Below are 12,543 nucleotides of genomic sequence, written 5' to 3'. Positions count from 1 at the left end.
AATTGTAATCCTTTGGGTTTAATCTTATTTGTGAAATAAACTTTGGAGCAACTTAAACAGCTTCTAAGATTCCATCTGGTATTTTGTTGGAAAAAAGAAATCTTTCCTGTATTTTCTTATATATCCTCAAGGCAAAGATAAGTGAAGTGTGAACATTAATTGATTAAATATTGAAAATCTGCTATATGCCAGGCACAGTTCCATGTTCCAGACATGTCAGTGGTGAACAAAACTGACTTTAAAAAGTTTGTGCCTTTTATTTCCTTATACTGCTTTCAATCTCAGAGGAAGTGCTCAATATTTTACCACTGGATATAATGCTTTGTGTAGAACTTTTGTAGTTTCCTTCACAATATGAAGGAAATTTCCTCTACTCTTAGTACATCAAACATTTTCATATAAGTGAGTGTTGAATTTCACTAAGTAACTCCTGGTATTTTTTGTTGTTGTTAGTATCATACTCTTTAGCCTTAATTTTGGGAATGTAGTTAATTAAATGGAATGATTTTTCAAATTGCAAAATAATCCTGCTGCTGCTACTGCTGCTGCTGCTGCTGCTAAGTCGCTTCAGTCGTGTCCGACTCTGTGTGACCCCATAGACGGCAGCCCACCAGGCTCCCCTGTCCCTGAGATTCTCCAGGCAAGAACACTGGAGTGGGTGGAAAATAACCCTAAATATATAGAATAAAAACGACCATAATGCAGGATGACTATTTTTAATTGGTATTATTTATTTTAGCATTTTTGCATGTGTGTTTATTGGATTCACTGCCTTTAAATGTCTGTTCTCATAACATTGCCAGATTTTGAATTCAGTGGTATTTCACCTTATAAGATAAGTTGAAAAGTGTTCTCTCTCTATTCTAGAAAGATTAAGTGTAACATAGGTGATTTTTCTTCTTTTAAAAATAATCATTAACATTTCCCTGTAAATCCATCTTGCCTAGGAATTTACTTTTGTATTGTTTTTACTGTTGGTGTTGGTGTTTTACTTTTAAGTTTTTGAATTATGAATTTAATTTCTTTACTAGGCATAGAGTTATTCCATTTAAAAATATTTATTTGTAAATTTTCACAAATTTTGTTAAGAAATATGACTTTGTATAATGTCAGCTTTATTAGCACCAAGTTATTATTTTCTTTTACTATCTTTTTAATGTCAGTAGAATCTACATTGATGTACCTTTTCATTCCTCTTACACTTTTTCATTATTATTTTTGTGCTTCAAATTATGATTTTTATGTTACCCAGATTATGTTTGTTGCACAATAAATAATGAATGACTTCAGTGGTCTGGAAGCAAATTCAAATTTGAACCCAGATTTATATTTGCTGCACAATTCAAATTCAAATTTGCTTCCAGGCCACTGAAGTCATTCATTATTCATTGTGCAACAAATATAATCTGGGTAACATAAAAATCATAATTTGAAGCACAAAAATAATAATGAAAAAGTGTAAGAGGAATGAAAAGGTACATCAATGTAGATTCTACTGACATTAAAAAGATAGTAAAAGGAAATAATAGCTTGGTGCTAATAAAGCTGACATTCTATACAAAGTCAAATTCTTAACAAAATTTGTGAAAATTTACAAATAAATTTTGTACAACTTCCCTGTTGGCTCAGACGGTAAAGCATCTGCCTGCAATGCAGGAGACCTGGGTTCGGTACCTGGGTTGGGAAGATCCCCTGGAGAAGGAAATGGCAACCCACTCCAGTACTCTTGCCTGGAAAATCCCATGGACAGAGGAGCCTGTAGGCTACAGTCATGGGATCGCAGAGTTGGACACAACTGAACGACTTCACTTTCATACCTAGGCCCTCTTTGTATTCATTAGTGTTTCTCTCGTGTCATCTTCTTGGGACTCTTAAATTTGTATTTCCAACTTAGATGTCTTTTTTAATGTTAAAGACTGTTGTAGAAAACCTTTTACTTTTCTTTTTAACTTGCATGCTATAAAAGCACCTCAATTTTTCTAAGCCTAGAATAGACCTCATGAATCAGTTCAGTTCAGTTCAGTCGCTCAGTCCCCTCAAATATATCCTTTACAATAGTCTGAAGAATGATACCAGCATTAAATTGTGTGAATTAGAATCATAGACGTCTCCTTGCTATCTTTCTTTCCAGTTCTCTCTACCTAGTTGCCAATTACTTATGATTTTACCATCTAACTAACTTGAATCATTTTACTGTATCTTTATTTCTGTCACTATTATCACTCACTCGGAGTGATGCAGAAGACTCATCATTCTTGTGTTCCTCCAGTCTCTTAGGAGATTGACTGTTCTTTCACAAAACAAAATGTAATTTTGTCACTTCCCTACTTACACATGCTGATGACTTCCCATTTATTATGAGCATGCCTCAAATCCTTAAGATTGTTATATAAGAATATATACAACAATGCTATATATATTAGGGATGTTAATATAACCAGCTTCTTAATGTTATATAACCAGGTTCTTCTTACAAGTCCCTTTCTTTTATACTCTATTTGCCATCTAGACTAGAACTCAGCTTTTAAGTTTCAAGAGACCTGCATAATTACCCCCAGTATACCCATCACCCAGCATTAACCATTGTCAGCTTGTCAATCTTAATTCACTAACACTCACCTTTAACCCTGAGCCCCAGACTATTCTGAAACAAATTCAAGACATCATATTATTTCACTTATCTACATATCAATATGTATCTCTAATAAACATCTTTTTTAAAAAAGTGCACAACCATCTTTAAATCTAAAATTATTAGCAATATTCAGTATTTTTTTTGTAGAATCAAATATGTAGTTTGTTTCTCTCTTGTTTTAATCAGGATCAAGATATGGTCCATGCATGCTAACTTTTAATATATTGAAAATCTATAATGTATTTATTAATTTTAAAAAGATCTAGCTTTTTTGCTCTGTAAAATCTCCAGCAGTCTGAACCTTTCTGAATGCATACCCTTAGTGTTTAACATATTCTTCATCTGTATTATATTTAGTTTTAGAGTTTTTTTCAGATTCACATTCAATTTTTTTTTTGGCAAAAAATATAGATGGTCTTAAGTATTTCTAGGCACTCTATTTTTGGAAGCACAATATTTGTTAATTATATGTACCACTATTGCTTTAGTGCTAGTTTTACCCATTAGATTAAAATTCAACACGTGCATGAAATAGTTCTGTATTGTTTGCCATTGTAACCCTTATGACTGTCATAGTGTCAGGCAAAAATAATATTTTCAGTACATATTTAATTAAATTGATAATTATGTATCCTATAGCTTGCATTGTTATATATTTAGGATTCTAAACTACTCTTGGTATGCTGCCTTAAAAGGCCTGTGCTCATCCCTTCCTTAGCTAGGTGTGAATTGCAGAATCCTTGGTGTATATCTCCTTCCAAACCTCTGCATGAAGAGAGGCCAAACTCTAGCATGGCTTCTGGCAGTGTAAAGCTATGTCCCTAGGGTGACCCTAGTCCCCCTCATTAAAATACCTGCCTGAGAAAGCTCAAGGCAGCCAGTGGAATTTACTGTTCTCTCTAGCTAACACCTGACAGTAGGTGTTTATCCCCTTTTCTTAGAACATTTACTAAAAACAACTTACAATTACAAGTACTACTTCTGCTTCTCGGAGATGTACATGTATTTCCTACCTCTCTGGAGTATCTTTCTCAAGGACCTGCAAGTCATTCCTTTGAAATATAATCACCAGGAAGGATAGTGCCTCTGTTTCCAGTCACTATAGGAGGACAGGATCCTAGCTTCCATAATTGCCAGCTAGCAGAATTGCGTTTACACTGAGCAACTCTTTGTCATTCCTCACTTCACTGACTTGAGTCCCTGGTCCCTGCCACGCCATCCCTCACTCTCTGTTTAAAAGGCCCAGTCACCCCTGCACAGGTTTAATGGAGCCTGGCTCTTTCCCCTACTCTCAGTTACCGAATAAAGTCTGTTTCACCACTTTAACTAACGTCTGACTGCGTTTATCTTTGACATAAGCTAAAATTATGTCACAATCTATGCTGATGAACTTCCGATATAAGTCATTATAATTAACCCCACCGCTTCATGTGTCACAGAAACCTATGAGTCAATAGGCCTCTTAAAGGTTATAAACCGCTGCACTTGGGTCTTCTCAAAGCTGATTGTGGGGATATACTTAATGTGCTTCTTAGCTATAGCTTTCTCTATCCATTCAAACTATATCAAAAGTCTTTTTATTTTTCAACTCTGCTTAATGTTAAGCTGAGTAAATATAAGCAGACTGTGTTCCCTTAGAGAAAAGTTTATGATGTGAGATTTAGTTAAGCAAGCTCAGTTAAATCTAATGGAGTTTTCCCCCTTTATTCAGCACACATGGATCACTTCCATAAATATGGATTTAGGTAAACTTTCTGTATCTTTACCCCTTTTACTTTATTTTCTGTTATTTGAGCCACACACTGTCAACGTACACAAATCTAATTCTTTCCTAACCTCCAACTGGAAATAGCTTATACTTTTGCCTTCATTTTCTCAGCTTGCAATAAAAGGTTCAGATAGAAAAACAGGCCTAATACTATACAATTGTAGGGCAATTCCACATTAAGTTGATAAATCATTCAGGCAGAACTCATTTATCAAAAATACACTTACTTAAATCACAAATGCTTTGTGTGCAGAGGTACTAGATTGGTTATCCAGGGCTTGCTAAATAATTTATTGAACCGAGATTTGTTTGAATGTAGCAAAAAACAGCACATAGTAAAATCAAATCAAAGTCCCTGTTTCTGGGAACAGTACATTGGAGGAAACATGATTGTAGCTTATTATCATATCATAAATGTTTAGCTCAACAGTTAAATATTTCCTTGTGTATTTTTCCAAATAGATATTATAAACATTTTAAAACATATCTTGTTAAAACTCTTGATTTAAAAGTTGTTGGTTTTATCTACTACTGTCCACACGCCCTCCCTAGGTCTTACATATACTGATAAATAGAAAGGAACAATCTCATATGATGGAAATGGAACTTTTGTTTTTGACCTGAGTTCCTAACTGAATTCCAGTACCTAAGACAGCTCTACTTTTCCTCTTGATTCAAAGTGCTCTAATATTCTAAGGAAAAACAATTACTGTAATTCATGAATCAGAGTTGTTATTAATATTTAAGAGATAAAATATGTCCTGACTTGAAGTAATGGATAGTAGTAGGGATAATTCTGAATTTGAAACTGTGGGCTGGTTCTTTCTTCTATCCCCTGAAGATGATGTCCCAACAAGTGAGGTGAGCATTTTTCAGAACAATGGTTAGAAAAATAGGCTCCAGAGCTGGGCTGCTCTGTCCAATGTGTTAACTTCCTAGCTGGGTAAAGCTGAATTTGGAAATTTTATGCCTGAGTTTTACCATCTTAAAATAGAGATTATATATAATCTCTCTATACTGCCCAATATGAGGCTTTCCAGGCGGCCCTAGTGGTGAAGAACCTGCCTGCCAATGCAGGAGATGTAAGAGATGCTGGTTCTATTCCTGGGTTGGGAAGATACCCTGGAGAAGGAAATGGCAACCCCCTCCAGCCTTCTTGCCTGGGAAATCCCATGAAAAGAGGAACCTGGCAGGCTTCTGTCCATGGGGCTGCAGAGTCAGACACACTAAGCACAAATGTATTCCTGTATATACAGCCCAATAATGAATCAAATTGATTCCTGATGCAAAGAACTGACTCATTGAAAAGACCCTGATGCTGGGAAAGACTGAAGGTAGGAGAAGGGGACAACAGAGGATGAGATGGTTGGATGGCATCAACGACTCAATGGACATGAGTTTGAGTAAACACTAGGAGTTGGTGATGGACAGGGAGGCCTGACATGCTGCAGTCCATGGGGTTGCAAAGAGTCGGACATGACTGAGCAACTGAACTGAACTGAATGACTCCAACTTGCTAGATGTTAGGCAAGACTGGCTGATGTTGCATTAGCTTAAAACATATAATGAAAACCAATGTTGTTTCAGCCTATATATCAGCCATAAGAATGATCCCTAAAGATTTCCTAGTACTGACAACATAATTAGACAAGGACCCTGGCTGCTGCCCCTGAAATCCATCCCTCTGTGCTGAGGCTACATTGACAAAACACAGTAGATACACTTAGCAGATTCATCCTGTGGGACACAGGACCCTCTGACTGATGACAGTTGGCTCAAAAAGTCACAGATGGCCTTGGGCATTCCTAGGACTCTCTAGAACACTTCCACATAAACTTCTCTTGCCTTTATTCAGGGATAAAGTTACAACTCCAGGCTTACCTTGTTTCCTCCACATTTCCCATATTTTTCCCCTTTAAAATGCTGGTATGCCTATTCTGGTCTTAGAGTTTGCCATATGGCAGGGTAACAAGCAGGCCGTACTTTCTATTCTCTTGGAGCTGGAATTATTGGACTTCCCACCTTCAGGTGATGCCCTGCCTACTTTCCCCCCCAGAGCAGAATATTTTCCAGCATTTTCCAAGCACACAAAACCATGGGCTCTGGGATGAATCTTGGTCCCATATCTGATATTAGTCTTGTTTGTTGTGTGGTAGATGCATACATTAGAGCTAAGCCCACATGTAGTGATTAAGATGTGGCTTCCCTGATGGCTCAGTGATAAAGAATGTACCTGTCAACGCAGGAGATGTGGGTTCAACCCCTGGGTTGGGAAGATACCCTGGAGAAGGAAGTACAACTCACTCCAGTATTCTTGCCTGGGAAAACCCACGCACACAGGACCCTGGTGGGCTAAAGACCATGGATTTGCAAAAGACTTAGACACGATTTAGAGACTAAACAAAAGGACAAAGTGATTAAGACAACACAGAATTTTGAAATATCTTCTTATTATCAATAAGACTTTGCAGATAGAATCAGAGGGAGAAACAGGAAGTTGGCATCTATAAAATAGCTATTGAGATTAAAACAAACAATATCAATATACCTATATCTTTTACTAGCTGGAATCAAGATTGCCGGGAGAAATCTCAATCACCTCAGATATGCAGATGACACCACCCTTATGGCAGAAAGTGAAGAGGAACTCAAAAGCCTCTTGATGAAAGTGAAAGTGGAGAGTGAAAAAGTTGGCTTAAAGCTCAACATTCAGAAAACAAAGATCATGGCATCTGGTCCCACCACTTCATGGGAAATAGATGGGGAAACAGTGGAAACAATGTCAGACTTTATTTTTCTGGGCTCCAAAATCACTACAGATGGTGACTGCAGCCATGAAGTTAAAAGACGCTTACTCCTTGGAAGGAAAGTTATGACCAACCTAGATAGCATATTCAAAAGCAGAGACATTGCTTTGTCAACAAAGGTTCGTCTAGTCAAGGCTATGGTTTTTCCTGTGGTCATGTATGGATGTGAGAGTTGGACTGTGAAGAAGGCTGAGCACCGAAGAATTGATGCTTTTGAACTGTGGTGTTGGAGAAGACTCTTGAGAGTCCCTTGGACTGCAAGGAGATCCAACCAGTCCATTCTGAAGGAGATCAGCCCTGGGATTTTTTTGGAAGGAATGATGCTAAAGCTGAAACTCCAGTACTTTGGCCACCTCATGTGAAGAGTTGACTCATTGGAAAAGACTCTGATGCTGGGAGGGATTGGGGGCAGGAGGAGAAGGGGACGACAGAGGATGAGATGGCTGGATGGCATCACTGACTCAATGGACGTGAGTCTGAGTGAACTCCGGGAGTTGGTGAGGGACAGGGAGGCCTGGTGTGCTGCGATTCATGGGGTCGCAAAGAGTCAGACACGACTGAACAACTGATCTGATCTGATCTGATCTGATATCTGGTCTCGATCATAACAAACTGTGGAAAATTCTTAAATATCAGACCACCTGACCTGCCTCCTGAGAAATCCATATACAGGTCAAGAAGCAACAGTTAGAACTGAACATGGAACAACAGACTGGTTCCAAGTTGTGAAAGGAGTACGTCAAGGCTGTGTTTTGTTACCCTGCTTATTTAACTTATATGAAGAATACATCATGAGAAATGCTGGACTGGATGAAGCACAAGCTGGAAAAAAGATTTCCAGGAGAAATATCAATAACCTCAGATATGCAGATGACACCACTCTTATGGCTAAAAGCAAAGATGAACTAAAGAGCCTCTTGATGAATAGAGGAGATTTGAAAAAAGTTGGCTTAAAAGTCAACATTCAGAAAATTAAGATCATGGCATCTGGTCCCATCACTTCGTGGCAAATAGATGGGGAAACAAACAGTGAGAGACTTTATTTTAGGGGACTCCAAAATCACTGCAGATAGTGACTGCAGCTATGAAATTAGAAGACACTTGCTCCATGGAAGAAAAGCTATGACCAACCTAGACAGCATGTTAAAAAGCAGAGACATTACTTTGTCAACAAAGGTCCATCAAGTCAAAGCTATGGTTTTTTCAGTAGTCATGTATGGATGTGAGAGTTGGACTGTAAAGAAAGCTGACTGCCAAAGAATTGATGCTTTTGAACTGTGGTGTTGGAGAAGACTCTTGAGGTTCCCTTGGACCACAAGGAGATCCAACCAGTCCATCCTAAAGGAAATCAGTCCTGAATATTCATTGGAAGGACTGATGATGAAACTGAAACTCCAGTATTTTCGCCCCATGATTCAGTGAACTCACACATTGGAAAAGACCCTGATGCTGGGAAAGATTGAAAGCAGGAGGAGAAGGGGATGATAGAGGGTGAGATGGTTGGATGGCATCACTGACTCAATGGACATGAGTTTGAGTAAACTCCAGGAGTAGGTGATGGACAGGGAAGCCTGGGGTGCTGCAGTCCATGGGGTTGCAAAGAGTCGGACTCGACTGAGCGACTGAACTGAACTGAATTGAGACTCTCCCTAGCAATGAGCTAAAATGTTATCATTGTTTAATTTTGATTTTTTATTGGAATATATTTGCTTTATAATATGTTAGTTTCTGCTCTACAATACTGTTGATCAGCCATATATATACATGTAGTCCCATCCCTCTTGGGCCTCACTGCCCACTCCCCAGCCCCCAATTCCACACTTCTAGGTCATCACAAAGCATTGAGCTGAGGTCCCTGTGCTGTACATCAGCTTCCTGCTAGCTATTTATTTTACACATGGTAGTGTATATATCGGAGAAGGCAATGGCATCCCACTCCAGTACTCTTGCCTGGAAAATCCCATGGACGGAGGAGCCTCGTGGGCGGCAGTCCATGGGGTCGCTGGGAGTCAGACACGACTGAGCGACTTCGCTTTCACTTTTCACTTGCATGCATTGGAGAAGGAAATGGCAACCCATTCCATTGTTCTTGCCTGGAGAATCCCAGGGACGGGGGAACCTGATGGGCTGCCGTCTGTGGGGTTGCACAGAGTCGGACACAACTGAAGCGACTTAGCAGCAGCAGCAGCAGCAGTGTATATATATCAGTGCTAGTCTCTCAGTTTGTTCCCCCCTCCTCCCCTCTGTGTCCAAAAGTCTGTTCTCTGTGTCTGTGATAATTTTGTTTTTAGTAAAAGCTTTCAGCATTCAAAGGAAAATATAGGAGGTGTGTATTGTGTTTCTTTACCTGATTTTCCTCTTATTTGTAAATAAATTGTGTATAATTTGATAGCAAATTTTTTTTATCATAACAAGGTCAATTACATTTTATTATGTTACCACAACGTTGAAAACAACCCATCTATTGTCTAAATAATTCTAGGTAAGAGGCCATGGGCTTCACTTGCTGTGCTACTATTTCTCTCTCTCTCTTGTCTACATCAATACTCCTTGTTTCTATTATAGACTGGAGGCGACCTCTCTTCTGGTTAGTTTTCTGGGGACATCATCTCAGATCAGGAATCCATGGTGACAGTTAAAGGGTTCTCATGTTTTCTGTAGGAAGCCTGGGACGAATCAGGATCTGATGTGCTGACCTCATAGCCAATGAGGCTTTTAAGTGGAGTTACCCTCTACCTTCCCAGGGAAGCCAGTGGAATCTCCCTCTAAGCAACTATCATAAAATCAAGAATAACAAACCACCTGAAAATTAAAGGACAAGGAAGATGCTTTCAAAAATAATAATAGTGTTTGACCTGAAGAATGTATTAACAAATGTTCCTATGAATACAGTTATTATATTCATTACAGGATGTTGATGAACATATTATATTTATGAAAGCCATTGAAGAGTTTTCTCTCAGCTTCTGAGAACTCCTACTATTTCTCCTTATCAACTGTTGTTTTATTATGTTATAAACTCTATAACTTTTGTAATCAATCATATTTTACTCTCCATTTTGTCTTTTTAGCAACTCTAAGACCTACAAAAAACACAGATTGTGAATACCAACCAATCATATCTTGAACTTTGGCTTATTATTGTTTTAAAAGTTTATGTCTTTTATTGATCTTCCAGTTTCTTACTTATGATCATCAGAAATATATGCTCTAAGATCTAATCTTACTTAATTAGATGCAATCAATATCGTATTTTTATGCTATTGATTTTATTCTGTCTGACAATTTGTTGTCTGTACTCTTTTGGAACAAATCATTCTGCTTTCTATTAATTTTTCCTCTTTACTGGTATTCACTGTCCTCAGTGGTTGCTAATTCTTGGTTCTTTTGATCACTTCCAGGGAAATCTTCTTTTGCAGGATTTCCTCAGTTCCTTTTCGGATTTCTTTTGTTATTATGTGTCTTTCACAATTCTTATTTTCTGATCTAGAAATGAAGGTTATTTTTCAGCATTTTTAGTGTTTTTTTTTTCCCTGAAATACCATGTAAATTTTGGAGAGATGAATGAGACTCTTAGGTTTAGATTTAGCTTCTCACCTTCATTCAATCTCTTTTACTCACTGATTTCATGACTCATTCAAGGGGAGGGAGTCTATCATTTGGAAGTCTATGATCACATCTAAGGACAATGAAAGAAGCAAAGATAAAGAATCCCAGTAAGATCATCAAACCCAATGGGTTGACCTCTGGACATGCAAAACTATTAAAACTTGGGGAGCAACAGCAGGGGCAGCAGGTGCAATTGGTACTCAACATGAGGTCACTTCCTAGAAATAGATTTGGTTAGCTGCATATGACTTTTAGGGGTCAGTATAATACCTCACTTGAATGGTTTGCCCAGCTGTTTTTAAGGATGATACCAGTCAATAGCTACTGAGATCTGCTTGTCACTCTGAGAACTTGGGAGAAAAATTCTGTTGTATGACCTTTCTTCTCTTCTCAGATGCTGTATCAGTTACTTTCATCAGATATGCTTTCTATGCTGGTTTGAAGTGTAGACTCTCCTAGAGGGCCGGAAGGCACTTAGACACTGGATCCTAGACAGGGCATAGTGATAATTTTTGCCATTTCTATGCTAGTGAGGGAATGAAGGGTGTTTGACATTACTAGAAATTAACTGAGATCTGGCCACTAAAGGATTTTTTTTTTTAGTATGTAAATGGAAGACAGTTTAAAGAGGCCAAGTATTTTCAGAGTGTTCAGACTGTAAAAATGAAGCTTTTCCTAGGCATAAAATAATGTTTCATACATGGACTATTTCATAAAAATATCTGTGTGAAACCCAAAGCTCAGTTTATAGTGACTTCTCAACCATTTTACTTATTTTTCTTTTAAAAGTAATGTTCTGTTTCTTGCTTTGAACATTCAAGCCACTCACTTTTTCCTCTCCCTAGTAATTGGAATTTTGTGAGGCAAGTACTTAAGCTCAGACACATATTTATAATGAGGCAATTGCAATTTTGTATGAGATAAAGTAAAAGCATCACACTTTCCTTTAAGAATGTTTAGATGAAGATAAAATTATTCCTTTCAAATGACTCTCTGGCTTTGATCCAAGTCAGGAGTAGTTAAAGTAGAATAAATTTGCAACTAAGTTCTTCATCATTGAAATAATTAACTTAATCTTGATAGAGTCCTTTATAACATTTAAAACTTCAATACATGTGAGAAATCAATTATTTTATGAGAAGTGGAAATGAAAGAGTTTAAGAAAATCTCTTGGTAGAACGGAAATTAGGAGAGCATCCTTTAAGTCTTCCGAAATCTGAATTATGTCAATTTTCTGACACAAATAAGACAGACAAATAAGTGTATTATTTGTTTCCTTTCTAGAGCTGACAGAATGCCATTTCTTTTCACTTTTAATTTTTTAAAATATTCATGCAACTTCATTTCTGTTTCTTTGAACTGACAAAGATTAAGGCTTTAGTTAAAGGAAAAGTATCTTAAAAAATCTATCAGTGAACCATGCATAAAACAGGTAGCTAGTGGGAAGCTGCTGTATTGCACAGGGGGCTCAGTTTTGTCCTCTGTAATGATCTAGAGGAGCTGGGTGGCAGGGGGATGGGAGAGAGGCTCAAGAGGGAGGGGATATATATATAGATATAGCTGATCTACCTGCCAAAGCAGGAGATGCAGTTTCAATTCCTGGGGTGAGAAGATCCCCTCGAAAAGGAAATGGAAACCCACTCCAGTATTCTTGCCTGGAAGAGCCCATGGATGGAGGAGCCTGGTGGGCTACAGTCCATAGGGTCGCAAAGAGTTGGACAAGA

This window comes from Bos taurus, chromosome 26, assembly GCF_002263795.3.
Source record: "Bos taurus isolate L1 Dominette 01449 registration number 42190680 breed Hereford chromosome 26, ARS-UCD2.0, whole genome shotgun sequence".
Taxonomy (NCBI): domain Eukaryota; kingdom Metazoa; phylum Chordata; class Mammalia; order Artiodactyla; family Bovidae; genus Bos; species Bos taurus.
This window is presented reverse-complemented; position numbering follows the sequence as displayed.